This window comes from Lycorma delicatula, chromosome 1 (genome assembly GCF_047948215.1).
Source record: "Lycorma delicatula isolate Av1 chromosome 1, ASM4794821v1, whole genome shotgun sequence".
Classification (NCBI taxonomy): domain Eukaryota; kingdom Metazoa; phylum Arthropoda; class Insecta; order Hemiptera; family Fulgoridae; genus Lycorma; species Lycorma delicatula.
This window is the reverse complement of record NC_134455.1, coordinates 157,137,903-157,160,409: the sequence shown is the minus strand read 5'-3', so window position 1 is coordinate 157,160,409 and position 22,507 is coordinate 157,137,903. Positions and strand designations below refer to the sequence as shown.

General features: G+C 29.8%; 1 protein-coding gene across 5 annotated transcripts in view; it reads right to left on the bottom strand.

Moving 5' to 3' along the window:
• CrzR (corazonin receptor) overlaps positions 1–22,507 on the bottom strand; it is a 1,123,351-nt gene that overhangs the window by 788,340 nt on the left and 312,504 nt on the right. For all 5 annotated transcript variants that reach the window (XM_075365578.1, XM_075365586.1, XM_075365549.1 and 2 more), the window contains one exon: positions 3,853–3,890. The gene's annotated coding sequence lies outside the window, so the exon portion shown is untranslated. The remainder of the gene's footprint in view (positions 1–3,852; positions 3,891–22,507) is intronic.

Genomic DNA, 22,507 nt, shown 5'->3' with positions numbered 1-22,507 from the left:
AAAGGCACAAATGATACAGGAAAATTGACATATAGACCGTTGAGCCTCCTCAACACGATGGGAAAAGTGGTTGAAAAAATGTTGGCTGGCCGCATAGTGCAGGAGGTGGAAGATGGTGCGAAAATAAGTGCTAATCAGTTTGGTTTTTTGAAAGGCAGGTCAACAGTTCAGGCAGTTAGTAAGGTGATTAGTTGGGCTAACGAAACTAGAAGAGGTACTTGGCGGACAAGAAACATTCCTTTGCTTGTCTCTTTAGACGTGAAGAATGCTTTCGGGTCGATTCCATGGAAACATATTAATGCGGCCATGGTTGAAAAGGGAATTAGCCCGTTCTTGAGAAGGCAAGTAGAGGAATACCTCAAAAGTCGCAACTGTAAAGTCAAGGCGCAAGAGCAAGAGATATCCTTTAGTATGAGTGCCGGAGTACCGCAGGGCTCAGTCTTTGGACCACTTTTATGGGTCATTGCCTTTGATGGTGTGCTTCGGCTAACATTTCCTGAGGGTGTACAAATTATAGCATACGGAGATGATCTGGCAATCCTTGTGCAGGCCAGAACGATCAATGAAGTTAAAAACAAGGCAAACGCTGCATTAGAGACAGTTGGTAGATGGCTCATTGATAGCGGATTGCAGCTTTCGATTGAAAAATGTAAATACATTAAATTCATTGGAAAACGTGTATTGCAGCCAGTAGATATACGAATTGGAGACTATAATATTGAGGAAGTAACAGTATTAAAATATCTTGGAGTCATCTTACAGAAAAACTGCAGATTTACTGAGCAGGTACTAAGTGTCTGTCAGAGTGCGGAGAAACTGACTAAATGCCTAAATATAATTTTGTCAAAGCAGAGCGCTCCTCGGGCATCAAAAAGAAGAGTTTTAGCGACAACCGTAGTGTCAACAATGATGTATGCTGTGCCGGCATGGAGTTGTGCTCTCACTATTAGCAGAAATAGAGACAGGTTGAAGATAGCACACAGCGGGATACTACTGGGAGTAGTATCTGCCTACAGAACTGTTTCTTACGAGGCCCTCTGTGTGCTCTCGGGAATGTTACCGATTGACCTTATCGCCAGATATACAACTGACAGGTTTTTAGGGAGAGCAGAAAATGAAGTCACGCAAAACATACATAGAATCTGGCAGGAGAGATGGGCGGAGGCTGGAGTGGCTGGATGGACAAGAACCTTAATTCCAGAATTAACAGGATGGATAAACAGGCGGCATGGAGAAACTGACTATTAGATCACCCAGTTCCTGACGGGACATGGGTGTTTCAATGGTTATCTCCATAAGGTGGGAAGAAGGAATGAACCCACGTGCATGTACTGCGAACAGGACGATGATTCTGAGCATACGTTTTTAGTATGTAATAAATGGATAAGACTAAGACACGACGCGGGTATTCATGGAAAAACGCCGAAGGAAACCATGGATTTCATGCTCAGCAGTAAGGAGAACTGGAGGAAGGTCGCTGATTATATAAAGACAGTACTAAAACAAAAGAATGAAGATGAAAGAAGTATGGGTTTCTAGTATGTTAGGTTGGGTGGACAGCCTCAGCGGTGAGAGCCAGCATGCTTAGGTGTGCTGGTTTCAATGATCAGCTGAGGACTCCTTGGGGTGTGCTGTAGGGACAAGAGAGTATTATAAAAGATCCGGGGGTCACATCACGACTTGTAGGTATGATGTGGTTCCATAGAGGACATAATAGAGAATAAAAAATCTCAAAAGAGCCACTGGTAGGCCTGACCTGCCATGCCGGTATATAGCCGGTAGGCGGGGAGGGTCTATTAGAGTAACGGACAGTTCCCTGGGTGGCGTAATACCATCAAGTCGGTCCGGCCCAGGGGAGTAGAGAGAAAAAGAAAAGGTTGACATTTTATTTAGTACTACCAAGTTATCTGAAATGACGCTTTTCGCTAATTAGATATAATTAGCAGTTATTTAATTTTATCGATGAGTCAGGAGGCTCGCAATGTTCAGTTTTGGGTTCATATATAACCTACACTTCAGATCTTTCAGATGTGATCACGATAATCGCAACGTTTGCAAATGACACGGCTATCTTGGTGGACGACAATAACGCAACTTTGGCCTCTGGTAAACTACAATTTGTATTGAATCATATGAACGTATGGCTATGTAGATGGAAGATAAAGGTAAATTCGGCTGTTACATCATGTAACATTTACAATGAAGAGAGGTGATTGTCCACATGTCAACCTGGATAATGTTTACATCCCATGTACAAACAATATACGGTACTTGGGATCGCATCTGGATCGCCGTTTAACGTGAAACGTTCACAGAAAAGAGAAAGCAATTAGACACTAAGTTTAAGCGAATGTACTGAATGCTGGGCATAAGATCTCCTTTACTTCTGTTAAACAAATTACTACTACAAAAGGTATTCATGAAACGAATATGAGCTATAACATACAGCTATGGGGGACAACGTACAACAGTAACGTTGAGTTCACTTTTTAATTTCCATTTCAACCAGGAGTCAGTTAAGCTACCTTAGACGTAATGTTGTATTTTGTTGTAATAATCATAATTCAGCTTCCAATCCCTAAACAGTAATCATAAGTACTGTGTCCTTATTCGGGCTACTTTGACAACAAGCACAAACTTACACTCGATTAATCCCATAAATAAGAATAAGCTACCACGAGATAACTTACAAAAAAAAATTTTTCTAAAGTTGTTTACAATAATTCTTGAAAAACTTTTTATCTAAGATTTTACGGCTCAACTAAACCAATAAACGTCGCAAAATTGGATTGAAAACACAGTCATTACAAAGAAAACCCTTACACGTTACCAATTTTAATCTCCAAATTTGTTTTGAATAAATTATGACGCGTCTTAATAATTCAGTTCAACAACGGTTAAGTAAACTAATATTTTAATAATTGATAAAGTGCAATTCACTACTCGGGACAAAATTTTATAAACTTTTAATATTTCATTGTATTTGAATTTTAATTTAATTTTATTAGTTAAGTAAGAAAATATAGACATTTCAATGTTGATGGAAAAATATTTCTTCTTTTAATTTAATGCTTATTTTGAATTAGTAATAAAATTATTTATAATATGAGTGCAATAAATACTAAATCTTCTACTTAATTTTACTATTTATTATTAATTTTTATCTCTACGGTAAATCTTAACAAAAGTTACTGTAATAATCTTTCTTTTTATCTTTTTGATTCTTTTATGTACCCTTCTACCTGGAAAGCTGTTAAAGTAATACTAAAAAACTATATAATGCTAAATGCAGCACACGTATGTAGTATTTTAGTGAATTTTATTTAAATAAAAGGAAACATTTACTCTTAGAGAAAGACTTTAATAAATTTTCTATTCCATTAATTTTAAATTCTGTAACATGTATTTGCCAGGATATATTTTTAATTCTGTAATTAAAATGCGTTTCGTACTTTAGACATTAAATAAGCACTACTTATTACTGCATTTTTAAATGTTTTTGAGAAAAAACATTTTAGATAGACGAGTGAGGATATATGGTAAGAGTTGCAAGTGATCCCATTACTTAATGATATAAAATTATACAGGTCAAACTGATGTACACAAATAGAAAAAAATGTCGGAGAAGCGACTAACAGTAGATTACAAAATTTTAGACTGTGTGGTAAAAGAGATAGAGGTAGACTACTACGTAGATAGGTGCCGGAACAGGCTTTATAGTCTAATTGTGTTTGGGAAAAGAAGAAAAAGATTATGGTTAAATATATTATTTAGAAAAATAAACCAGTAACTTAGCAAAAACAAGTAGGAAGATTAAATATAAATAATGAATAGTCATTAAATTTTACTTACTGGACGAAGTTCCAACTTATTTCTCATTTTCTTTAAATCTGAAAAAATAAAAATTATCTTTCAATTATTTTCTGTAAATTTTTCCTTTTTAGTTGAAACATAATAACAATAAATTTATCTTATTAGTAGAACTTTTTATAATGTTTTATATATTTCAAGTTCCTAAGAGAATTTACGCTAGATAGGAAATCCATTTTAATGAATAATATTATTATTCTTTTTTAAATGAAAAATCTATGTTTGGAGAACATCTATGTTATTTTTAAAAAGATATTAATGGAATATATTTTTCGTCGAAAAAAATAAAAAGAATAAAAAAAGAACACTCACCTGAATAAATATAAAAAAAAAAAACTCTATTTATGTAAGAACCGAAACACGTTTTACTAAATGTGGAAAAGTAATTATAAAATCTTGTAAAATGTACAAAAAAGTCACAAAAATACAAATACATTTTTAAACGTGGCAAATAACGGATGAAATAAACAATTGTGAAAAAACAAAGAATCTTTGAACTATAAGCCCGAGAAGCTACCACTCGCGCCACGGAGGCCGGCACGATTAGCGCGTTCATTGCCTGAAATTCCAATATGCCTGGGGATCCAACTGAAGCGCATACTTATATTACGTTGAGTCATTTCAGAGGTGATAGACTGTATATCACAGACAACAGGGAGTCCAGAGTACATATCACTAATGGCTTGCAAGGCATTCATGGAATCTGAACAGACAAGTACATGCACGAATGTTGAGCTAAGTGCATTTAAGGCCTTGTTAAACACAAACAGCTCCGCGACGAAAACCCTCGTAACACAGGAAAGGCCAAACACTTATGTTCTACTGTCAACCATAAAAGCAAAACCAACAGAATTATCGTGTATAGAACGATCTGTATAAAATATTGCATCTGGATTGACGCTATTTACAATACTAAAAAATTTATTTTGTAAGAAAACTGCATTCGTTTTCTTTTTATTATATTGACTAACACCAAAGAAATAAATCACGAGAGAAGACCGCCAAAGGGAGTAATAACGTTGAGTAACAGGAGGTACCGAAGGTAATTGCATATTTAGAGCTGATCCATAGGAGAAAACACCCGCCATCTGACGCCTACGGTCGCCACGCCACCCCCGCCGTTTCTAGCCCTGATGGGCTTTGCTGGAGGTCATATTCAAAATCTCGGGGTAAAAGGCATCTCTCAGCCTCGATCTTACCTCAGTCAGGAAGCCACCGATGCGAATGCCACATATGACATTCCGATCGGTGTACTATTACCTAAAAACTAAAAAAAAAAAACAAACAAAACACATCTCATCAAGTCTTGAACAAGTCTTGATTGATTTGACAATATCCGAAGGAATTGACCTACTACCCGAGAGTATATAAGGTGAGTTCAACTCGCAACAATAAACTATACTGAAAACAAAAACAAAAACAAACGCTCACACACACTCACTCAGACTTCGAAGTAGCTGGAAAACTGTTTGGAGAAACGAAACAATTCAAATGGGAAACCCTCTTTCACTCATTCATTATTAATTATCTCACTTTTCGAAAAGTTATAAAGCTGAAATGTAACATAGTTTTGGTAAACAAGACCTTTAAAAAGTAAAAAAAGAAGTTGATTAACCAAATAAGATGCCAAGTGGTAGAATTGGAAATTTAAAAATTTCCCTTAGGTATAGTTAGATCCCTTAGGTATAGCTTTCAATGATGTTTCCTTAGTCATTCATAAAGGGATAAAAAGAAAGGCTGATCCGTTATTAAAAAATAGTTTACCTAGTACCAGTTGAAATGCAATACCGTTGCTTGTTACCTTACTTACCATTACTAGTTGCTGATTTAGCACACTGTTAATTTCAACATTTGTGAAAGCGCAGCTATAGGTTTGTTTTAAGCTAGCCGTAAAAAACTTAAAGGTGTATCAAAATGGGTATCGTAATCCTTCCATACATTTTGCAATTCTCTTTTGATGAACGTTAGACTTGAACTTTGAACTGAACTCCCACAATATTTGAAAATAAAGGAATTCTTTTTAATTAAAATTAAAATTTAAACAGGATAAAAGGTTCAAGTATTTTCAATTTATGTTCGGAAAAAAGTGGAATGTTTTGATTTATGGAGGTTATTACTGCTGAGATACTAAATTTGAAATGATAGAAAAGTTTTGATGCTGTATTTCATTTTTCGGGGAGCCTTTTAAGTATTTTTTTCGTCTTCTAAATTAAGTTATTCTATATTTATTTTAAATATTTTTATTACTCAATAATTTTTACTTTATTATCGATACTAGTTTAGTAATTTTTTTCTGATTGATCGCCTTTTATATTTATAGATATTTCTGTTTCATGAATATTTCAGTTTATGCCTTTTACAATTTACAATTTACAATTTCAATTATTTTGACCATAATAAATGAATTACATCACATAACTTGAATTTAATTATTACTAGTTTGTTATAATTTAAAAATCCTGTTTTTTTACAGTTGTTTATTTCATCCGTTATTTGCCACGTTTAAAAATGTATTTGTATTTTTGTGACTTCTCTCTGTTTTACAAAATTTTATAATTGCTTTTCCACGATTAGTAAAACATGTTTCAGTTCTTACATAAATGCAATGAGTATAATACACATATCTAAGTATGAATAATAAATATAGTAAGATAAGAAATGACAGGATAATTAAGTTAAAATTTTTTTCGAATGATTTTTGATGGCCAGGTAAATTTTTGTTTCAAACCTTTTTTGCTTATTTCATTAATTAAAAATCACATTTGAACCACTATCAGATGAAGCTCAAAAATGTTAATAAAATATTATTTTAAATCAGTACGTACATGAAACTAAATGTTCATAACCTACATAAAAATCACGTTAGTTTAATTTGAAATCCGGTTTTTTTAAATTTCTTTAAAAAAAGAATAATTTTGTTTCTAATTTGGTTTTAAAATTACTTTAAAGCAATTGCGTTTCGATCATTTTTCTGGGAAGCATAAGAGTATATTCTATGAGGAAAACATTGTTGGTGTTCTAATTACTCGTTAATAATAGTGGTTAAACTCTAGGTTACGCCTTCAATTTCTTCTTCAGTTTATAAAAAGAACGTACTATTTTTATCTTATAATAATATCTTTATAGTATTTCTGATGTAAAACAGGTATTATATTGTGGAAAAAATAATCGAAAGACTTAATTAGAAAATGCCAAAAGTAGATTATGAAAAATTCCAACAAATAACGCTCAATTTTTACATGTTTTACAGGGTAATAAAAGAGTTATAAATTTTTTTAATTTGTTTTGTTAAAAAAAAATAGTAAGTTTTATTGTATTTTTTTTAATGCTTTTTCATGAATAATTTAGTCAACGAGCGTAAATTAATGAGGTCTTTAAACTCTCGATTAAAATCAAATAAATAAACTCGTCTATTTTAATGAACCATTTTATATATATTTTTACATAATATTATTTATCTTGATTGAGTTCCAATGTTAACCACGTGATAAACAGTACAAGTAGTTCAAAAAGTTGAATGAATTGGAACTGTGGAATTTTTAACAGGATGTAATATGGGAAATCATTACTACACTTCTGATTATAATTGTACGAAATTCCACTAAATTCCTATCTTCTAAGTAAAAAATAAACATGAGAATGATGCAATAAAAGGTCTACTATCTTTTATAGTATTATGTAAAAATTATGTAGATTCTAAAATGTGTGATAAAATAATAATATAAATGATACCAGTTATTCCTAATAAAAATAAATATCCTTCTATTAATTTATAATTATTTACAACGTTGTTGTTACCTTTATTCATGTCAACATGATTTAATACTTGATAGTATTTTCAATAAAAATTTGTAAAACGTAAATTCACGTTATTTCTTAAAAATAAAAGGATTTAACTGACAGAATAAAAAAAATATTTAAGTCTTACAGATTTTCTTATGAAAATATTAAATTTTTAAGCTTAATAATGAGTTCAATTGAGTATATTACCTGTAATCTGTAACTTTACATCTAAGTTTTTAGCTGACATATAAAAAATAGCTTCATTAAAATTTCTCGAAAAATATTATATCTTTGCATTTACAAAATGCAAAGAAAGTGAAAATTCATTTACAATAGAAAAGATTAACGAAATATCTAAGCGATCTCTTTAATAATCGTTTAACTTAATCTCCAGTCTCTGAGTAAGGAAAGTTTTCTCATTTAAATTTTTTTTTAATACTAGAAATTAGCTGTAATTAAGCTTTTTAGTAAATTAAATCAAAAATATGAACTAATTACAAAAATATGAACTTTAAAATGATTTAAATAATTTAAAGTACACGTGATAAAACTAAGAATTCATAAAATTGTACGAGATATTTAATTTTAATTTATTCTCTGAAATCAAAACAAATATATTTGAAAAGTTAAAAGAAATTTAATGTATTTTTCAATATTTAGCACCTTACGTTCAAAATATTTTGAAAGCAAAACAGATTGTTTATTACACATTTAATTTACTTAATAAAAAAAAAAAAAAAAAAAAACAGATTTAATATAGTGAAAAAGATAATAAAACGTTTTAATATAAACAGTTTCAACACTTTGCGGTACTACCAGGAGAATACTGGAAAATATAATCAGCGATAGATAATCGACCCGTTATACCTACAGTAGCAATATAAATGCATAATTTATTAATCATTCTATAAATGCTCTGCAAGTATTTAATTCAGCAATATAAATTGTTTAGTGACGTCGTTTTACAAGTATTAACAATTCAAACAAAGAAAATTGTATTTATTTTGTTGTTATGTCTTAAAATGAATCGATCGCAAAGAAATTAAGCTTATTAATTGTTTAATAAAGAAATTTTATTACCTTTTATCATAAGAAAAGCAAATGAAAAAACAACGAATATATTTTTTTATTTTTGGTTTTTTTTGTAATAAAATTCCTTATTATTTATTTTGTAAAGTTCAAATATCTATAAAATATAATAATTACAAATAATTAGAAACTCATTTTTTCCTGCCATTAATTTTACTTATAGACCTGTTAATAACTTTATAATAAATCCCATTAGGTGATATATCTACAACTTATACATATTTTGAATATAATTTAATATTACTTAAATTCATGTTATTGATCAACTATCGAAAAAATGACTCTCTCAACTATCTTTTTTCTATTTTGTGCAGCAGGAGGAAAAATCTGCACCCAGACGCTCAGCAGTCCGCACTACTGGGTGTGTGAGATTCCCGTCAGAGACGGGGGACTCACTAAAAAAACTCCCCCTATGAAACAACACGTCCCAATACCCGCTCCGATAGCATTAACTCGTGACACGTTGTTCACCAAACGGGTCACCTGAAAACCGGGTTAGGAGTCTCACATACCTCATCGATGGCAAAGACCCTGCCACCTCCGCGTACAAGCTGTCCCTTCCCGGCCTTTCCCATGTATACTTGATTCTCCTGCTGGACAGGATCTGTACCCTCTACTCTTTACATACAGCGAACTCTGGGAGATGAAGAAGGCCGGCCGCTCTACCGCACTCTCATACCAATAGGTGATGCCAAACAACATGCTTATCAAAGATCCAGGGAGCAGGTGGATCGATAAGTCCCAAACGACTATCTGCATATTAATAAATTTTCCCAAAGCATAGAAAAACGATAAAGTTTAACGTATTTTATTATTTTTTTCCTTTGTTTTTTGGTTGAGGTGAACGAATCCATTTTACAGACGCCAAGGCAGTGTCGGGGTAGCTAACAGGTTTCGCGTATGTATACCTGCGCACTACTGACTAAACCTCCACCCCTGGCTGCCCACCCTTTCTGGAACAGCTAGTGTTGCATTTCATCAGGAAGGGAGGAGACGCCCACACACACGGTCGAGCATCACATTCATCTTAGAATAATGTATACATCACATATGCAATAAAACAGCAAATATAATATACAATGTAACGCTCATTAGGAATTAATACACAATCATACTGATAACGCAAAAGACAAATACTTCCTAAATGTGGATACTACAATTAATACAGCGAAATACGTAGTAAGAGTGATACATTATATTCAGTGCTCAATGTAAAAATACAAATACAGGTACTACCTGTATTTGTAGATACAATATTAGGCACCTTATGAATTAATAATACACAGTCATATTAATAAAGCAAAAACAATTACTTTCTCAATAAGGATGCAGCAATTAATACATCAAAATACATAGTAATAGTGACACATAATATACAATGCACAATGTAAGAATACAAATACAACTAACACAAAATACAATATGCGGCAAATTAAGAATTAATAATACTTAATCGTGTTAATAAAACGAATTTCATAATTTGCAATAAAATATATTCTCTGTTAAATTGAAGCAGTACAATGTATTTTTTTACCTTAAAAAGGGTTCATTAATTTGTTGCTTTACACTGTATGTTCCATTCTGTATAATTTATCAAGTAAAATGCCGAATATAAAAGAGATACCAGTCTTTCTCTGAAAGAAATGATGTTTTTTGTACATACAGGCCCTTTCATAATCAGACTAAAAGTATAATTTCTTAGGGCTAATTACGAATCTCATTTCAGTGCTTGGCATGATATTTAACAACAGAATATTCGGCTAACTGAAGGAAGCAATGAAAAACTACTTCAATTTTTTTAGCGAGCCTGGCATTAGTTCATTATTGATTATTAAGTTCGTCGTTATTGATGGTCATTTTTGCAAAACGTTCAACGCAGACGACATCACATTGATGTAGTCATGGGTTCGGCCGCAGGGCTCAAAACGTTAATATGACGTCCCTTGTTTGTGCTTTTTTTAAGTATTAGGGTACCAGAAGCAATACTTATTACCAACGATTCATTCATTACCGCTTCAAGGAAGGCTTGAATTACTTATTCACGGCTTACTTTACCATTTCCTTCTTAAATAATTTTTTACGAATTTGGAATATTAAATATAAGTTCTTTATTGAAACTCTACCATAGAGGTGTTTTCAGGTTAAACATGGAGAGGTTTTGACGGATTTGTTCCTTATACAATCAGGTGTACCTCAAGGAAGCGTTCTCGGACCCATCTTGTATGTTCTGCTTATGGCTGACTTGCCAATCACGTTAGAAATCACAGTTGCCACGTTTGCTGACTGCAATTTTTGCTGTCCACGAGGATTCGGCTACTGCGTATATTTTTTTTCAAGATTATAACACTCCTCGAATCGTGGCTTACATGCTGGAAAATAAAAATAAACGAAACAAAATCAAAGCACGTCACGTTCAGTCTTCGTAAGGAACACTATCCTCCTTTTTCTATCTTCAATGTTCCGATTCCGAGATCTCAGGATTATAAATATTTGGGTTTTCACCTTGACCGATGACTTACTTGGGCAAAATATATCAAATCTAAACGAAAACAGTTAGATCACAAGTTTAAAATCATGTACTGGCAAAGCTATGTACTGGACAAGTAAATTGTCCAAGTAAGTTGACAATGTAAGTTGCAAACCGTTCGGCAGAAAATCTCTCTGGTCAGCCTATGGTATCAAAATCGTTAGGATCGGCACCCAAATTATTTGGCGGTCAATTTGTTGGACAATACGATCACTGATTTTTCAAGATTGCTAAGGAACAATATTCTTGGTTTTCCTTATCGTTTCAATTAGGAGTTCTGGTCTGGTTGTACGGAGTGCTCTTCTGTTCAATTTCTTTCATTTCTTTGTTATCATTAAGTCACCAGCCGCTGTGTCTGCGACTAGTTAATGTTAGTTATGTAGATCTTATTTACTTATTGTTCAATTATCTTGCTGAACAGATTGTAAAATTGCTGTGTCGTTATAAAAAAAAAAAAAAATTACGTCTCGGGCAGTATAACAATATACACTATTTTTGGTCTACAAAGTTCATATCTAACACGTTTGTATTACAGTAGATTGTACAGTATGGATAAAACTAACTTGAAAATATTACAATAATAATTGTGTTTGCTACATGTCATGTTTTACGAAATAACCCGTAACACGAAAATTTATATTTAAATATAAACGAGCTTATATTTTGATAAAGAATATAATTTATTTCGATGCGATAAATATCTCATTATTTACAAATAATAGCAGACGGTAAAGCAGAAGAACGGATGATATGTAGTCAGGTGATGTGTTAGGTCTGTATTCTGTGGCGGGCAGCGTCACCGTGGCGTCTTAAATATTTCGTCGGTTTTCGGCTAAAAAAGCATTACTAAATTAAAAAAATCAAATACTAGCATTGAGAAAGGTCTTAAATATATGAATTTAAAAAAAAATCAGCTACATTGATCGGTTTCTTGATACCCCCCAAGCACTGAACATGTTAAAGTAATCTTCTGTATCGTGTAAGATCCTCTCCTGACATTATATAATTCAAAATAAAATAGACAAATGTGAAATTTGATTTTCTCAAAATTAATTAAAAAATACCGATAGCTTTTTCGGTACTCAGTGCCGTCCTCAAGTGTTACAACACAAATGCAACAAGATAACAGTAAGAGTTACTATTTTGTTTGTCACCTGATGAAGGTACGGTGTATCGAAACAGCTGTTGTGCATCGATTATTATATAATCCTTTAGACTATATCTCAAAAATTTTCGGATAATAAGCATTTTTTTTTTTTTTGTGAACAAATCCGAAAAAATTATCATTTAATAAAAATCAGAAGAAAAAACCAATTAGAGACAACACTGGACTATTTATAATTTCCTCAACATTAAAAGCAATGAATCATCAAAATAGCTACACTTGACGCGCGCGCGCATATATATATATATAATATATATATTACAAATTGAATGAGAAATTCTTCTTTCTTTAAAGTCGGGAGAGTAGAATCAATAAAGGGATTCCACTAAAGTGAAAATGCAACAATAAAATAGGTTTAAAATATCTCTTACGTGAAGAATTAAATTGAAAAAAAAACACAGACAGTTTTATCTTCTCAAGATCAACAACCAGACGCCTATAAACTCAACCATTTTAATGTTGTAATAAAAATAAACTAAAATAAATACCTAAAACAATACTGAATAAGTTAACCCCATATAAGCACGTGCAACAGAAGATTCTTGAGATAATGGCGTACATAGGAAAACGATTTTAAAAAAATATGAAGCACTGTAAAAGTTTCATATATATTGGTTTAAACTCTTTGTAAATACTCGTATTGTAAAACTCTAATTAAACCAAGAGGAACTCTAAAGAGAAAAATAATGTATATCTCAAAATTAAATCTTAAGTTCAGACGACAGTTTAGCTCTTTAAATTATTGAAAATGGTTAGTTCCTTAATTTCCAATACCAGATTGCATCTTTGATTGTTTAAAATTAGTGTTTCGCACTGATTGTTCATTTTTTCAAAATCAATTTAAAACAAGATTTAGAAATAGATATATATATATATATATATATATATATATATATAGGAACTAATTTCGGGAATCAGTTGAATCAGACATATGAATTTTAGGAAAATAATCTTATGAACAAGGGTAAAAGATTTCAGATGTAATTTCTTTGTAGTAAATTATAATCATGCGTCCAAATTACATTTCTTTACATTTTAAATTATACTGAACCGAAACTAATTAAATTTTTCATTCATTGATAAAATAACGTGAATTATTTAAAATAGTATAGATTTTTAATATAGATTCTAACTTGTATTTTATTTTTTTTTGTTTCTTAAAATGATAATTTATAAGATACATTGGAATTATCCTATAAGATTTCCTTAAAAAAATGAATATAGATTTTAATAATGCAAATTTCTCCTTGATAATACGAAGGATATTGTTAGATCTCATTGAATTTCATACAAGAAAGGATGAAATGATGAAAGATTATGGGATGAATATATTTACTATACACAAGTTTTTATTCAATTCTCTGACAGGTCGATTCATTTATCACAATTGATGTAGCTCTTACATTGTGGCCTACCTTTTATTATGTTATTTTAAATATCTGTTAGGTATATTAAATACAGTAACGTCAAATCGTTTATCTGAATCAAATAGTAAATTTTACATTCAATTTAAAAAAAAAAAATTATATAATATATTTATATATAAAAATTTATTTTTTGCCCTATCAGGCAAAAAATAAATTTCACATTATGGGTCAGCACTGACCAGTAAACAATTCTGTAAAATTTAAGTTTTGAAATGAAATTTTTATTTTAATGTTCAAGTTAATGGAACCTTCTTTTTTAACAGAATTAAATATTTAAAATCTATTACCACGGAACAATGAATGTGCTGAATTTTTACTGAAAGGTGAGAAAGCCGAACAACAATTAACAGCTTAATATATTGTTCTCTAGCTGGTATCTGTTACAGCTACCGATGGATGATAATGAATTATTCTAACTTGTGAAAAATGTCACGTCTGACCGGTACTCGAACCCAGAATCTCCAGAAATAAGGCAGAGATACTATGAATCCTCCATGAAAATCGGCTAAAAGAATCTTAAAAGTATGAATAAACAAAGACGGTTAAAAAAGTCACTTTTTGTTTTCAGTTTAACATCCAAAGAAATATTTTCAGGAAACGAAAAACCAAAACAAGGTTAGTAGTCTAACATTTCTTTTATGGTAATAATCACTAAAATTGCATTAATTCAAAAATAAAATTCGTTTTAAATTATACTTTTCTATAAATGTGAATAACTCTCAGAATTAAATTTCCACTATGGATTAGCTGAATTACTAAATGGTTTCTAGTTCAGCAAGATACCTCACAAGTCAAACAGTTATTCAGGAGATGAGAAATTGTTTTCACTGATGAAACTTAAGTCTGGATTAGTGCTCTTAATTTTTACTGGAAAAAGGAATTTATTACAGCATACATTCCAGTTGGTTAAATAAATCGATGATTAGTCAATTCTGCTGCAGTCCTGATAAGGATACATCAATATCCCGAGAAATAATGATTAAACTGAGTACTCACCACGAGTGGTAGGACACTCATTTTACACGGGTTTCTTCGTCGGACTCTAAAAGCCCGCTAAATTCGTACTAAGAAAATGGTGATGTACTTAGAAACGTTTGCCTTAACTTATTAATGGATAAATCTCGACCTCCTGGATACGAATGCATACATTTCTCAACGTATGTTATATGATTTAAAAGAATAATAAATAAAAATGAATAACAAATTACTTAAAAAAGATTATGCAATTTTGAATGTTACGTATAAAAATGTTTAATTACATTTTCAATTCTTAACAAGATTATAACTCGTTATCACACACATACGTTACTTGATATGTGTAACTTTATTTTTGATATCTATTGATTAATAAAGTATTTTAATCGTCTAATTAAACCCAGGGAAAAATTTTTTTATCTATAAGTTACATTTATATTTTAATAATCAAAAACGTCGGATCGAGTTTTTTTTATGAAATAAATACATTTATGTTACATGTTTATACAGAGTTTGAGTAGCGTAGTCGTTTAATTGTAATTCAAAAATTCCATAACGTTTAATTCTCAGTCATAATTTTAATTATTCACAATAGTTCTGATATATTTCCTTTACTGAAGAAAGCAATATAATAGTAAAATATTATTATGAATATAATACATCTACAAATATAGATTTAGTAAAGAAAAATATTCTTTTATTTATATTTGCTTCTTAGAAGAAAGGAAAACAAATATCTTAAAGTTTATTATAATTACGAGTATAACAGTAATTATTTTTTATTTGTCTGTTTTTTAGCTAAAGGAAAACATTATTTCTAAAAAAAAAAAAAAACACTGAAAAATAAATCTCATAATTTTTTCCAACAACGAAATTGAAAAATTAATATAAAAATATGGAAAAATGAATAAAGCTTTTTTGCATAATAAATTTAAATTGTTAATTCTTTTAACGTTACCTTTTTTCTTCCTTTTTTATTTCTTTCAAATTATCTAATAAATAACCTGATTACTTTTAATGAAGTTTTTAATTCATTCACTCTGAACTAGTGCCGTGGTTATTTGATTAATCAACCCTTTGTTATATTCATATATTTTTTTACATTCTTTGTCTTTTCTTCAAACACTTTTAGTTAAAAAATTATCTTTTGTTTCTTCTATCCTACTTATTTATTATTTCCTTATATAAAAAATAAAATAATATAATATTTTGAATTTCTTTTATGTTTTATACAGCTCTGTTGATCTTAAATGGCTAAATGGCCCTAATCACTCTTAGTGATTATAAAACATAACCTATAATATCTTTCAATTTAAAACTATTTTTTGTACTTACTTTCTATGATTGAATTCAATCATTTCTCAGCTTTTTATAAAAATATATTTCACTTTTCTGCTTAATAAAAAACTTTCCTAATTTCATAATAAATAATAATATTTCCTAATACGATCGTATTAAAAAATTTTCTTTTGTTACAGTCAGTAGAAAAGAAAATCATTGACCTTAAAATGAACAGAACAACTAAGTACGAGAGAAAATATTTAGAAAGAGTAAAATTTAATGCTGATTAATATTTGTGGTTTATATAAGTACATACTATTTGCAAATGTACTAAAATCACTTAACTTCTTCCCCTTGCCCAACTGCAGTTCAAGTGGAATTTGCTTTGTGTTAGATTGAATTAAAGTTGCAAAGATATGAAGCATGTATTTAAAGAATGAGTTTTCTTTTAAATAAATGGAGAGGAAAATTGTTTCCTAAAAATAGATGACAAAAAACAGATTGAGACCGCTTGAATGAATTTTCCTCTGGTACACGTCATATTGTATATTACAAAATAAAATGGAAATGATAATATTGCGTATTACAAATATTGTGAATGAAACATTCTTTATATATATGTACACATGTACAATATAGCACACATAAAGTATACTCTTGAGAATAGTTTTACTATATTAATATTATTTAACATCGATCATCGGTCATTAAATATCATTATTTTAAAACTTTCAAAAAATAATTCTATTACAAGAGTGAGAATAACATTTTATAGATCCGAAAAGTCCTAGTAAAGGCAGTTATTTTTATACGGATTTGAATACTAGATGGTAGATATCGGTGTTCTTTGGTAGTTGGGTTTCAATTAACCATACATATCAGGAATGGTCGAACTGAGAATGTACAAAACTACATTTCATTTACACTCCTACATATAATCCTCATTCATCCATCTGAAGTAATACCTGAACGGTAATTCCCGGAGGCTAATCAGGAAAAAAGAAGATCTGGAAAGATCCTTAGAAAAATAGAGGGAAATAAATTTCCGTAATTAGAAAAATTGGAAGAATAGAAACATAGCTTTATATTATACGTTAGTAAACAAAAAAGGAAGGTAGAGAGAAACAAAAAAGAAAGATAAAAAGAATAATCAAGATGAAGGCAATTTATTTATTGTATTCTTTGATTAACTCTTTTGACTATCAATATTTGTATTTACAACAAAAATCTACATTACAGTTTGCTCAATATATAATATATGACTTCTGTTTCAGCTAATATAATTAACCAAAATAAGGTTGAAGCCCATTCTACTTACTTTTGGAACTAAGGTGAACAAACGTTCTACCCGGTTGTTAATAGACTGTGCCCTTGAACTCACTGTAAATGATTAGTACGCATATCCAATTTCCTAATTCAATATCCAATTTCAATATTCACACCCTATCCAATATTTAGTTAACAAATATCAAACGTATCAGAATTTTTTCTCATTATTTTTAAAATAATTATTATGTAATATAAAACTATTAACTAACGAAATAGCATAAATTGTAATTTGCATATTTTTACAATTTATTGTTTAAAACTTAAACTGTGATATCAGTTATGAAACAACAACAATAATAATAATTTCAATTTACGAATTATCAATGTCCTGATAAGTTATCTTTTTAGCGAATTTATAACTTGTATTTCCTAAAAAATCGGTATATACTATAGAAATATATACTTACTATCTACTTCATATGTAGAAATCTTCCATAAATTTCTGCATTATCACATACGATTTTAATAACCTACTCAGTTAACCTCAGCAATCATTTTCTTAAGCTAACAAATATATTCAATAAATGTTTTTTTTTTGTTCGATGTTTTTATTTCGTGGTAATATTGATATATAGGAATTGTACAACCACCGCCGTATTCGTAGCAAAAATATATGTTCAACATGTAATGTAATCTTAGATCAACATTTCACGGATAAAATATAGTAAAAATTTCGAAAACGTTAGTTAATAAATAAGTCTTGCAATTTGCAATATTTAAGTCGTGTGCACTTATTCTGTTTAAAATACACAAATATCATCCATGATTTTGAGGAATTATAGGTAATTGCATTCATCCATTTGTTTATATTATTGTCTTCTAACCAAAAGACCGATCAAAGAAATATAAATCGAAATAACTGAAATAAGAACGGTATCAAAAATTGATTTTATGATCTTGATAAAGGCCAGTGCTCCTCAAACTGGCCGATTGTAAATTTCAGTAAAGGGTAATATGTAAACTAGTAATTTTGGATCAATTAAATTTCACTTGTATAAGAATAATATCTATATATATTTTTATAGGTTTTTTAGACTATTATGAATTTAATTTTATCATTATTTATTATTTATAAATAATAAATAATAAATAAATAATAATAATAAATAATAATATTTATTATTTTTTATTTTCATATTTATTATTTTAATTTCCTTTTCCCTCACTGCTTGTTTTTGTACAAGAAGTGAAAATTTAAAAAAAATAAGTTTAATTAAGAATAGATACTTTTTTCCATTAACATAAAAATAAAAAAAACAATGGACTTATTAAAAGCAAAATAAACTCCGAGAAAAATTTCTGCATATAAATGCAGCTGACCCTTTAACATTTGTGAAAAAGTACTTCTATATTTATTTAAATAAATTTACTTGTATATTACAAGTTTTTAGTGTTTAAGTAGAGTTTTATTATATTTGTGATTCAATTTAATTTCTAGTGTAAAGTGAAAAATTGATTTAAGTGATAAAACAACCTGTGGATAATTTTCTTTATTGCAGTTCAGAAAGTTAGTTATCTATTCCTTATACAATTTCAGAATAACACATTACTGTTCTTCAAACCCCTCCTAAAACATAAAAACATGCACATGCACAAAAAAATTCCATAAAACCTAATTTCCAAGAACAGAATAGATGTAGTTGAATTAGTATTATAAAATATATTAGAATAAATCATGGAATCAGTACGTTTTTATCAAACATTGTTTTTGTTGTGAGGATTGCGTAATTAAATATGTAAATGTAGGTCAAACGTTAAACTTTAATAATGATTGAATTAACATGTTAGCAATTTAAAAGTGTAACTTCCCCTATCTACATGTAATTACGTTAATTTTAATGTGTATCTCTTCACGCCCAAAAGATTACATCTCACCGATGCATTTTCCGACAAAAAAGATGAAGTGCAGATTATCCTACCAATTTTCAATTATTTCATTCAATGAAAAAATAAAAAATAAATAGATAAATCAAACTTAAAATACTGTATAAAAAGCCTGTAATCCATTTCCATATTATCAGCATAAACACGTATAAGCACTTATTCTTTTCATCATCGTTCCACTAAAAAAGCTAGAACATCGTAGCTATGTTGCTGAATATTCCCGATATTAGCATGGAACTTAAAATTAAATCCTTCCCTTTGTGATGAAATTTACATTTGTTATTCATAAAATATTAATTATTTTTGTATTCATTTACCAAACTTATTTTCTTACGAAAAGTAGATTTAATTTAAATAATACAGAAAAATGATTTGATATGCAAGTAAAATTTATAAAGATAAGTAAAAATTCTACTCTGTTAAAAACTGTTTTTTACAGAATCGGAATATTTTAAATAAAACTCACCATTTAGAATATCTTATTAAAAAAAATAATATAATAAAATTTGTCAGTAGGTTAGAAAAGTGATAAAAAGTATAATTTATAAAACTTGAAATTTTAAATGTAGGGCTTTTATGAAGTTTTTCCAATAAAATTGTATTTTGATAACCCAACAACACGCACAATAATAATCTTCATTAAGTCTAACTAACCCTCCTAAAGATGAAGCTCCCACATTAGTGCCTCTCCCAATTCCCTTAATTGATTGTTGTTATTATTATTATTCCTGAAATATCAAATAATGTATAGGTCAAATATAAAAGTACACCTGCGCAGGCGTACATTTATATAGGATTTTAATTAATTTATTATTCCTTTTTTTAGTTTTTTTGTTCTTAAATTAAATTTAGTATTTTAACTCAGTAAATATAAAACGTGGAAAAGTATAAAAATCCGTAGGGATTTTATATTTTATCCGAATCAGTAGATAAAAGAAAGAAAAGTAAAGAACAAAGATAAAGTAAATGAAATGAATACTACCACGAAAATGAATTAAAATAGAAAAAAATTCAGCAAAAGACAAATTCTACATAATAGTAAAACTCCTAAGTTTATAGTCAGGGTTGAGGTCTCTGGGACCTCAACCCTGACTATAAACTGGGGTTCACATTTTTTACTAGTTGGGTATTAGGATTTAATTCAGGCCAAAGTTGTTTTCGGCCAGAAAAACATTTGGGTTTTGGCAATTTGGGTGGGTGAAGTCGGATGCTCTTATAATATATAAAGTGGATCCGGAAATGTTCGTCCAATTTTCACGATTCAAACGAGGAGTGTGTTATTATGTTGAAGGCAAACCGGTGCATGCATCACATACACTCTCAATCAATCAGATCTCGGTTATTCGAAAACTCGTATCACGCGAGAACCAACCGACCGATTGCTTTGAAAAAATTTGCAGGATAGATTTGTGTTACTCCAGGGAAGGTTTTAAGATACAGACCGGGGCACTGCCCCCTTGGAAGTAAATGTGTGATGAAGTAAAGATATGTGGTGGAATCAACAAAAAAAAAAAATATATATATATTCATTAAAAGAATAAATATTAATTCTTTTACTTCATTATTATATTTCTGTTATCAAGGGAAGATAAATAAGTTATGAGTTTTTCTTATATAAAAGTTAAAAAACGAAATTCATGAATAAGAAAATTTTTCTTTATTATGAGGAAACCGTAGTCGTACATAAGAAAATATTTTATAATATTTTACTATTGATCTGTCATTACGAGAAAATTTCATTAGCTGTATATTTATCGACTTCTTTTCAGGCTTTTTTTTGCACGGAAGATTTAATTTTACTGATCTTTGTAAACGGCAATAAAATATGTTTTATAATAATCAGTACGTAGCTCATTGTAATCCAGGGTATTATATAATAATTAATACTTTTTGTTTTTTTTAAGACTTTCATTTAATCCATTATTCAAGTTAATCTGTGGCCTATAGCGTATTGTGCGACACGTAATTATGGATCAGCTTTCAGCTGTACCTGGTAACAACGTCGAGACGACATCCATTGGTAAAGGTTTACAAACTAGGAAGAAGGGAGGGCCTCTTATCTCATCGGGCAGAGATCTTCGAAAATTTTCACCTTACCTCTATCGAGACTAGTCTAGTCTTACTAGTCTATCGAGACTGTTGCCGATATCACGGATTCAGAAATGGATTCTCTGCCATGGCAAATTGTACTGGTGCTGCGTGCACGGAAGGAGTCATAACTAATGATTTATCTTTATCTAATCAATACGAAGGGAATTAATGACAAACTTGTCAGAAAAAGGTTGTAAAGCCCTCCCTCGCCGATTGTTCTCTACTAAGTACACTATCCTTGTTCTATACAATCTTTCGCATATCATGTTTCCCGTTGAAGTGGAAAGTGTCGCAGGTAATAATGACCAGAAATCGGGTAAACCATTGTACGATGTGTCTTTGTAGAGACATAAGCCTATTCTCTCTAAGATCTTTGAGTGTTATAAAAAGGAAAAATAAACATTATTCTTCTGATTAAAAGATTAATGAACTGGTTAACTTAATAAAATATTTGTAGTAAACATATGAAATAAAAATTTTGTTTTATATTAAAATATCAATGCTAATAATACTAAAATTGTTGAAATAAAAATTTTGTTTTATATTAAAATATCAATGCTAATAATACTAAAATTGTTTTATATAGTATCTGTCCAAATCACCTTTGTTGGAAGTCCATTTTTTCTTAATCCATTTTGAACTTTACTGTTTTATCTCTATTTGGGATTTTAGACACATCCGGAATCAGAATTTTAAAGCATGTCAAAAGTTTTTAAAACTAACTCCATTGATTATTTTGATCTATTCATCAATCAGACTATTATTTTTATTTTAAATAACATGTATAAAACGTAATACATAAAAAATCAAACTTCCACTGAAATTTACAAACTTTATTTTAGAATACCAACAAAAAAGTACCGAAATCAAATCTATATAAATAAAAATTTAAAGATTCGATAGTTCAAAATCTTAAATCACCGCAAGTTCTTCACCGATCGCTTTGAAATTATGACATAACGTAGCATTCGAATACGCGCGTGTTTTAAATAAGTACTATTTATATACCTTTCTTTCTTTTCCTGTTTAGCCTCCGGTAACTACCGTTCAGATAATACTATTATATACTATTTATATACCTACTAT